The sequence below is a fragment of the Elephantulus edwardii genome, unplaced genomic scaffold (assembly GCF_000299155.1).
Source record: "Elephantulus edwardii isolate Elephantulus edwardi_28Jun2011 unplaced genomic scaffold, EleEdw1.0 scaffold00400, whole genome shotgun sequence".
Taxonomy (NCBI): domain Eukaryota; kingdom Metazoa; phylum Chordata; class Mammalia; order Macroscelidea; family Macroscelididae; genus Elephantulus; species Elephantulus edwardii.
In genome coordinates, this window is record NW_006400150.1 from 1,330,637 (window position 1) to 1,341,107 (window position 10,471).

Consider the following 10,471-nt stretch of genomic DNA (forward strand, 5'->3'; position numbering starts at 1 on the left):
TTTTTTTGTTCCATTAATTTCTTCTGGACCTACAAGCCTAGCCTTTTTCATGATTTTTTACTTTAATTCTACATTTTCCCTAACTTCATGCAGGTTCTTCTATTGAATCCCTTTTAGAATGGCTTGCAGAGGTAGCTTGGCATCCTTTAGTTCTTCTGGTCTCAGACCAACAGGTTCACCTTAAATGGCTTCTCAAAAGTTTTTCAGACCCCACTGGCTACTTGTTGAAGTAGAAAGTAGAACACTGTATTTGTGGACCATGTTATACCAATTGACTTTGATGTTCCAAGGCTATAGCCTCAAAGTCTCCAGACAAGCAACTTATTTTTTTTCGTGTATTATTGTGATTGTTGTTGTTACTCTTTGGCTGAAACCAACCTATAGCTGACCCCTCAGGGGGTTTTCAGAGACTTAAAATCTCAGGGGAGGAAATTATCCATATTTCTCCTGTGAAGCAGCTGGATATTTTGAGCCATCTGTCTTTGCAATTGCAGTACACATTTTTACTAGTAGGCCACCAGAGCTCAGGGTATTAGGTAATGATTAAAATGTTCTCCAGTTGGCCAACAGACACATGAAGAAATGTTCCAAATCACTGGCAATAAGAGAGATGCAAATCAAAACCACAATAGCAAAACCCAGTAGCAGTGACAAAGCTTAGCAGGGCATCAAGTAATAAATGCTGGAGAGGATGTGTCAAAATAGGAACTCTCACACATTGCTGGTGGGATTCTAAAATGGTACAGCCACTCTGGAAGTCAGTTTGGCATTTCCTCAAAAAGCTGAACATGGAAATTCTATATGAGCCAGGTATTTCACTGCTTGGAATATATCCTGAGAAAATGAGAACTGAGGCACAGAGACTTGTACAACCATGTTCACACCAGCATTATTCATCATAGCAAGTACATGGAAACAGCCTAAATGCCCAAACACAATGGAACGGATTGAGAAAGTATAGTACATTCACACAAAGGAATACTATGTAGCATGCAGGAGCAATGATTTTGTAAATTATTACCCAACATGGTTCAAAATTGGAAAGGATGTCCACCAGAGATGTATTCTGTCTCCATACCTTTTCAATCTGTATGCAGAACAGATCATCCGGGATGCTGGGATGTATGAGGAGGAATGTGGCATCAGGATTGGAAGAAGAGTCATCAACAACCTGTGTTATGTAGATGACACAACCCTGCTTCCTGAAACTGAGGAAGACCTGAAGTACTTGCTGCAGAAGTTCAAGGACTGTAGCCTTCAATATGGATTGAGGCTCAACATCAAGAAAACAAAGATTGTCATGACAGGGCCAATTGACAGCATCAGTATGGATAGTAAAGAGATTGAGATTGTTAACAGTTTTAATTTGCTTGGTTCCACAGTCAACACTCTTGGTACCAGCAGTCAGGAAATCAAAAAGCGTATCGCGATGGGAAAGTCTGCCGTTAGGGACCTCTCTAAAGTACTCAGGAGCAACAGTGTCTCTCTGGAGACTAAGGTGCGCCTGATACAGGCCATGGTATTTGCAATCGCTTGCTATGCATCAGAGAGTTGGACAATGACTAGGGAGGACAGAAGGAGAGTGAATACTTTTGAGCTGTGGTGCTGGAGAAGGGTACTGAATGTACCCTGGACTGCCAGGAAAACAAACGGATTTGTCTTGGAGAGGATTAAACCAAGCTACTCCTTGGAGGCAAGGATTCTGGGGCTTCGTCTGACATACTTTCGACATGTTGCCAGGAGGGACGGGTCCTTGGAGAGGGACATCATGCTTGGGAGGGTGGAGGGACAGCGCAGGAGGGGAAGACCCTCTATGAGATGGATTGATTCGGTGACTGGGGTAATCGGGATGGGTGTTTCGGAGGCGGTGCGGTTGGCGCAGGATAGGGCAGGGTTTAGAGCTGTTGTGCATAGGGTCGCTATGAGTCGGAAACGACTCGATGGCACATAACAACAACAACAACATAAATTGCGCAAGAATAAAAATTGCATCTTTCTGTTGCAGAGTAGCTTGTGTATTTGAATGGCCTGCCTTTGGGTTGGCAGGATAACTCCTTACCAGAAGGCCACTTCATTAATTACTACTTGTTGTTGTGTGCTGTTAAGTCAGAACCTGCTCAAAGCTGACCCTTCAACAGATTTTCAGAGGTAGTTAATTGCATGGGAAGAGTTTGACCCTCCTTTTCCTGCGGAGCACCTCGTGGCTTCAAATCATATGCCTTTGGGACTGCAGCATAGCTTCTTTTTCCCAGACCAGCAGAGTTTACTTCATTAGTTACTGTTGTTGTTGTGTACCGTTGAGTTAGAACAGACCCATTGCTGACCCTCTAGTAAGTTTTCAGAAGCAGTTAATGACACAGGAGCAGATTTCCCATTCTTCTCCCATGGAAGAGCTGGTGGACTCAAACCACATGCCTTCGGGATTGTAGCACAGCTTCTTGCCAATAGGCCACCAGGGCTTTCTAGTGATGTAAATAAAAACAACTACAAGAATCATATTAACCCAGGAACAACAGTAAAATTCTTTTTGACAGTAAACAATAAATGCTGATGTGGAGATATTGTAACTTTGATATATTGTTTGTCAGACTTTAAAATAGTATGACTACTATGGGAAGAAGTTTGATACTTTATGTATTGATAAAATTGGAAATAGAAATATCATTTGATATAGCATTAATATCACATGCAAACAAAACAGTGCTGAAGATCATTCTAAAATGGCTAGAACAGTAGATAGATAAAGAACTTCCAGAAGTTCAAGCAGGATTTAGAAAAGACCATGACATCAAGTATATCATTGCTAATGTCACATGGATCCTGGCTGAAAGTATAATATCAGAAGAATGTCTATTTGTGCTTTATTGACTATGCAAAGGCATTTGACTGTATGGATCATAAAAAGTTGTGGCTGCTATTGAGAAGAAAGGAAATCCCAGAATACTTAATTATGTTCATGTGGAACCTATACCTTGACCAGGAGACTGGCTGTTGTGTGAGCAGAGTAGGGGAACACTGAATAGTTTAAAATTCAGAAAGGTGTGCACCAGGGTTGTATTGTCTCTCCATACCTATTTAATCTGTTTGCTGAGTAAGTTATTCAAGAAGGTGGATTCTGTGGAGTGTGGCATTAGGATTGGAGGAAGAGTCATCAATACTTGCATTATGCAGATGACACAACTTTGCTTGCTGAAAGTGAGGAGGACTTGAACAATTTGTTGCAGAGGATCAAGGAATCCAGCCTTCAGTATGGTTTACATCTCAATGTCAACAAAACAAAAATTCGGAAACTAAACAGCTTCATCTTGCTTGAACCCACAATTAACACTGTTGGTACCAGCAATCAAGAAGTAAGGAGATGCAATGCACTGGAATAATCTGCAGTTAGTGACCTCTCCAAATTATTAAGGAATAGTGAAGTCAGTTTGAAAACTAAAATTCATCTTATTCAGGTCATAGTCTTTCTGATAACTTGCTATATATCTGAGAGTAAAAATTACAGAAACACAATTGACACCTTTGAACTGTGGTGTTGGAGAAGAGCACTGAACCTCCCATGGATGGTCAAAAGAACAAATTGATATAGATATGTCTTGGAGAGGGGTGCAGCTGGAGTGCTCTTTGGGCCAATAAGGAACATCATGATAGGTGGATAAAAGATTGAAGTTGGTTTATATTACCTGGATCCCAGTCAACATCCTTGGTAGTAGCAGTCAGAAGATGCATGTCTCTGGGGAAAGTTGGCTGTCAGGGACCTATTCAAAGTCCTGAAGAGAAAGGAAGTCACTTTAAAGACTAAGGTGTGTCTGACTCAAACCACGATCTTTCTAATTACCTGCTATCCGTCTGAGGGCAAGACAATGAACAAAGATGACAGAAGAAGAATTGATGCCTTTGATCTGTCATGTTAGAGAAGAGTAAAGAATATCTCATGGACTGCCAAAAGATCAAAGAGATATGTCTTAGAGAAAGTGCAGCCCAAGTCCTCTTAAGAGGTGTGGGAAAACTTCCTCTCACATACTTTGGATATGCTGTTAAGAGGGGCTATTCTTTGGAAAGGCACAGCATGCTTGGAAAGGTGGGGGTGGTCAGTCAAAGACAGAAAAACCCTTAGTAAGATATCAATTCACACAGTGTCTGCTGCAATAGGCTTGAGTGTTTTGGAAATTGTGAAGATGGCATAGGATAGGACAGGGTTCAGAGATGTTGTTTATAGGGTTACTATGAGTCATGCTCAACTCATTGGCATGTAACAATAAAAATAATATTATAAGAAATAATGGGGCTTTGGTGGTCTAATTGGTAATTAGCGTACTGCCAATCCCCAAGCAGCTTCTCTGAGGAAAAAATATGGGCACTTTCCTGTGTGGTTTACAGACTCTGAAAATCCACTGAACGATCAACTATGAGTTGTTTCTGACTGGATGGCACAAAGCAACAACAACATGGTAAAAAAAAAACAAAAACAAAAACAAAAAAAACAACCAAAACAACAAACAACCAAAACAAAAGCCAAACAAACCTAAAGAAATGTTAACACATAAAAAAGAATCTTTCTTAGATGGTTACCAGAAATGGGAAGGGAGAGAGAGGGACGTAAAAGCTAATAGACAACAGATTCATTTTAAGATGGGTAAAGGGAAAGATGTTTTACAATAATGAGTTAATTAGCACAATACCACTAAGGAAAGAGAAAGCAACAAAAGTAAAGCGCACTTCACACTGCAGTATCAGCCAGAATAAATGCTCATCTACCAGTGGATACATAGACAACAAGACAAAACATGGATGGTTGAAAAGAACTACACCAAAAAAAAAAAAAGAAAAGAACTACACCCATGATCATACTTGGCATGCTTTTCTACATTCATATTAGTACCCATAGTAAATACATCCCTGTGTATAGCAATGTCACTAGAGGGCAAAGCTTTGTAAACTTCTTAACCACATTATTTTAGAGTTATAAAATTTTTAAAAACCTACTCTAAGTCTAAAATGTATAAGACTTTCACCCTGGAGCTATCACATGCACACACTCTAAAAGACAAAAAAGTATGAGATTATTTGTTTTAATCGTTCCTATAACATAAAAATACTGGAAATGATGCAAGTGTGCACAGCAGGAGACTTGTTTAATAAGCTATGAAACACTCATGCCTTAGAATACTTAAAAAAAAATAATACAGAAAGCCTAACCCACTGTCAGTGAATCAATTCCGATTTATAGCAACCCTGAGAGTAAAACTTCTCATACAGTTTCTGGGCCTCTAGGTCTTCAATAAAACAGGCAGCCTCATCTCTCACAGATGGAGCAGCTGGTGAGTGTGAATCACCAACTTTCTAGTTAGTAGTCACATGGTACTCATTTTTATATTCCCAGAGGAATTCCTATCTGGTGCATTTTTTTTAAATTTTTAAACAATTTTTATAAAACATACCACCTTCTTTCTTTTTTTTGTTATTAAAAACCAAATGTTCTTAACATCATCATCATCAACATCATCAAAGATTCTTATGAAATCCCATCCAGTGGAAAAGAAATAACCACAAAAACTGAGGAAACAGTTATATACGAATTGATATGAAACACTATCCAGGACACACTGATATGCAGCACTATCCAGGACATACGGGTAAATTAAAAGTAAAGTAAAACAAACCAACAAGGTAAAGAAAAGCATATAGAGTCTAACACTAGCTTTTCTGGAAGAAAGGAGGAGTAAATGGTATTACACAATTGCCATGGACTCACCATTTCTCAGTACTAACAAAAGCCTTTGTGGTTAGGCCTTCAAGCAGGAATTTAGATGATTCAGAGGGTGTTTAAAATGCTTTACCCAGAGCCATAGGCTACAAAGGTAAATTTCACTGATTCACATTTGTATAGATAGTTCTGAGAAACAAGATCAGAGTAACTTTTCCCAAAGTTAAGAAATATCTGTTTTTTGAGGTAAATTGCAAAGAGTGTGCTTCAAGAATGGCCAAATTCAAAGACATCATTAAAGGAACAGGGGCACAAGCACACTGGAAGAAAATGACCTAGTTTGAGCCAGAGTATCTTTCTGTTACATGAGTTCAAGAATAATTACCTGTTTCTTTGAAGAAGACAAATTAGAGACCTATGAGAAATATGGAAGAACATTTATTGATTGCTTTACAGAATGAGTTAGCAAATACAGAATTCTAATTTGTAGATTCGATTCTTCTTGACAAAGCTTTATGTTAAAGATCTCAAGTTGTCATTATTATACACACTTAAACTCAGGAACTCCTATTGGGCAATAAGAGTTAAAATTCTAGTTGTCAGAATAGGCAAAGCCAGATAAACAGCCTCTGTGTCTCATTTTGTGCATTCCTCCCACCTCATACCCTTTTTAGAATGGTGTCAATAAGATTTATTTCTATCCCAGTGTGTAACATGCACATTTAATAGTGCTCAAGATTTGTTGACAAAATGAATAATTTAAATTCACCTGCCACCTGTCAAAACTCCAGGTGTTATATCTTACCATTATACACCTTGTACCACTTTCTCGACTAAAGTGTGTATCTTAAAAATGTATTTCATGTACTTCTGCTCTGTTATATTAACAGCTAGATGTAGCTCTAATGCCAAAAACTGTAATTTAATCTACCATTAATCTTTTTCCAGCTTGTGAGCTGGAAAAGTCATAATGATGGGAGTTGTCATAATGAACCCAAACAGTAATTGTAATAAGAAAATGGAGGAAGAAAATTGAAAAAGAAAATGTCTCTCCCACAGCACCACAGATAAATGACCCTGTTCTCTCCTGATTCAAAATCCACAAGGTTATATTTGTTCTTGTCAAGATCATTAGGTACCAAAAGACCATTTGACATTAGAGGGAATTATTTTTTTAATAGGAATAATATACTTGTGTTAAAAGAGCATACCTCTTCTTTCTGTAGGCTCCTCACCAATTTGCAAAACTTTAAAAGTTAAAAATACATTTAAAACACTTACTATAAAGTTTATATGAATGAGACATGAAAGCAAGTAACCTGTCTTCACCAATCTTCTTAAACCGAGATACTCAATTACCTCTAATAAAGCAATCAAGGGCTTGAATGAGAACAGGTCTAGTGCTAACACAGTTAAATATTAATGGCAGGATTTAAAAACTCTTTCCACAGCTGCTCATTTCTCCTTTTGAAAAAAGTTGTTTTCAAAGTCATCCTCAGTCATTTTGATAAGTTACATCTTCCTGTCATTCTGAAGCTTTAATGTACAATGAGAATTACTGGAGAATATAGAGAAATTTATAAGACTGCTAAATCATTCTGACACCATTCGGGGTCCTGATGGATTTAGTAATGAGTTTCACAATGAGATCCCAGACAAATTAAGTAATTAAGCGGTTGATCCGGAGGAAAAAGTGTGGCCTTCTACTAAGTGCCTAGAACTTAGCTTGGAATGATTGCTCTTTACTACTTTGGTCACTTAGAAATGAAGCCCTAAGAAGGCATGACTTACATGAAAATGATGTTAATTTCATAGTGTCTCCTTCCACATGACGAAGTCCTTGTCCCATCCTTTCTTGACTTCCTTCCAGGTGAATTAAAAAAAAAAAGCCTTGATTTAACCTTAATGTTCATGCTTTATTTTAGGAGAAAAAAACCCCCAAAATAAAAAAACCAAAAAAACCAATAGGCATTTTTTTAAAAAATGAGCATTATTTAAAATGTTGTTGTTGGTAAGTGCCGTCGAGTCGCAGGTGACTCATAGAGAACCTACGAAGGAGAGTCCTTGACGCTTGGGTGTCTTTCATCCTCTCTCCAGGTTCATAGGGTTTCAGGAGGCAAGCTATTATGGAAGTGGACGCCACTCCTCTTTCCAAGCTTGTTTTAATCGGGGAGCTCCATCCCACTCTCTGTCCGCATTGCGTAGCCGACATTTATTTATCTTTTAATCTCTCTTTTTATTACACCTTTAAAGTGACATTATACATATAATTATAACATAGAGTCAAACAAACACTGGTTTAAACCCATGAATCCCTATTTGGCTGCATGTTGGAATCATATGAGGTGCTCATAAAATGGTTAGACAGCAAACCCCATACCAGATCAGTTACATCAGAATCTCTTTAGCTATGGTCAGGGGTGTGTGTGTGTGTGTGTGTGTGTGTGTGTGTGTGTGTGTGTGTGTGTTTGAAGAAGCTTCCTAAGTGAGTCCAATGTGCAGCCAAAGTTGAGAATGTTCGGTTAAGTTGACTGGTGTTGATTGAAAGCACACTTTGAGTTTTAAAAGGGCAGCTAGCTCCATCCCTTGACCAGGTACAGTTTTGGACCTGTAGTTGTGAGTCTCCAGAAGCTTTTGGCATACAAGAAGATGAAGGATGACTTCTAGATGAAAAAGTCCTACTCAGCTTGGAGGAGATGACATTATAGTGCTGTGTCTCTTCCTCACTCCCCTCTCCTCAGCCCTGTATGACTTTCCTGATACCACAGAAACTTGGGATCTGAGTGCTGGTGCTGTGACAATGATTAGGGCTGGGGTACAACTTGCAAATGACAAAATAGAGACTCAAAGCTACATGGTGATTACTTCAGAGTCTTGCACTTCAAATGAGATAGAACCAGATGGTTTGAATCCACTAACTGCTCTGGGGAAGAAAGATGGGCAACTTTCTCCCAAATGATTTCCAAGTGATTTACAGCCTCTGAAAAGTTGCAGGAGGGTCAGCTATAAATCGTTTCCAACTTAACAACAATGAAGATTTATTTAAAAAGAATTTTGTACTAATGCTGTCTTTATTTTCGAATAATACTTTATATATATATATATATATATTTATCTTATGTGTTCTTCTTGTTGTTGTTATATGCCATTGAGTCGCTTGCGACTCATAGCGACCCTATGTACAACAGCCCTAAACACTGCCCTGTCCTGTGCCAATCACACTGCCTCCAACACACCCTTCACGATTATCCTAGTCACCGAATCAATGCACCTCATAGAGGGCCTTCCCCACCTGCACTGTCTCTCCACCCTACCAAGCATTCTGTCCCTCTTCAAGGACTGGTCCCTCCTTACAACATATTCAAAGTATGTCAGATGAAGCCTCAGAATCCTTACCTCCAAGGAGCAGCCCACTTTAACCCTGTCCAGGATGAATCTGTTGGTTTTTTAGCAGTCCATGGTACACTCAATACTCTTCTCCAGCACCACAGCTCAAAGGCATCAATTCTCCTTCTGTCCTCCCTAGTCATTGTACAACTCTCTGATGCAAAACAAGTGATTGCAAAGACCATGGCCTGTACGAGAGGCACCTTATCTCCAGAGAGATACCATTGCCCTTCAGTACTTTGGATAGGTCCCTACCAGCAAACTTTCCCATAGCAATATGTCTTTTAATTTCCTGACTGCTGGTACCAAGAGTGTTGACTGTGGATCCAAGCAAACTAACACTGTGAACAATCTCATTCTCTTCACCATCCATCCTGATGATGCCAATTGGTCCAGTGGTGAGAATCTTTGTCTTCTTGATGTTGAGCCTCAATCCGTACTGAAGGCTGCAGTCCTTGACCCTCTACAGCAAACACTTGAGGTCCTCCTCAGTTTCAGCAAGCAGGGTTGTGTCATCTGCATAACACAGATTGTTGATAGATCTTCCACCAATCCTGATGCCACACTTCTCCTCATAGAGCCCAGCCTCTCGGATAATCTGTTCTGCATACAGGTTGAAAAGGTATGGAGACAGGACACATCCCTGGCATATGGCCTTCCGAATTCTGAGCCATGCAGTGTTTCCTTGTTTTGTTCTGACGATTGCCTCTTGGTCCAAGGATAGGTTTCACATTAGCACAATCAAGTGCTCTTGGATTCCCATTTTTCTCAGAGTCAGCCAGAGTTTGTTATGATGCACACAGTCAAACACCTTTGCATAATCAATGAAACACAGACAGACATTCTTCTGGTATTCCCTGCTTTTAGCTAAGATCCGTATAACATTAGATACAATATCCCTAGTACCACGACCTCTTCTAAACCCAGCCTGGACTTCTGGCAGTTCTCTGCTGATGTGCTGTTCCAGTCATTTTTGGAAAATCTTCAGCAGAATCTTGCTTGCATGTGAAATCAAGGATATTGTTCTAGAGTTTCCACACTCTGTTGGATTACCCTTTTTGGAATGGGAACAAATATAGATCTCTTCCAGTCAGTTGGCCAAATGTTGTTCTCCACATTTCTTGGCACAACTTGGTGAGCATGTCCAGGGCAGCATCTGTTAGCTGAAATACATCAATTGATATACCATCTATATATACTCTCAAATATATTTTATCACTCTACTATGTTAAAAATGTCATTTTAACTATTTCAAGAGTACATTTATTTTTGCTTTTTGTTTGCTTTTCAGAATAGTTTAATGAAAAATTCCAATTTTATATGGAAATAGAAATAGAGCATAATAATAAAATGAATACTTTTAAACTAAACACAGGTGAA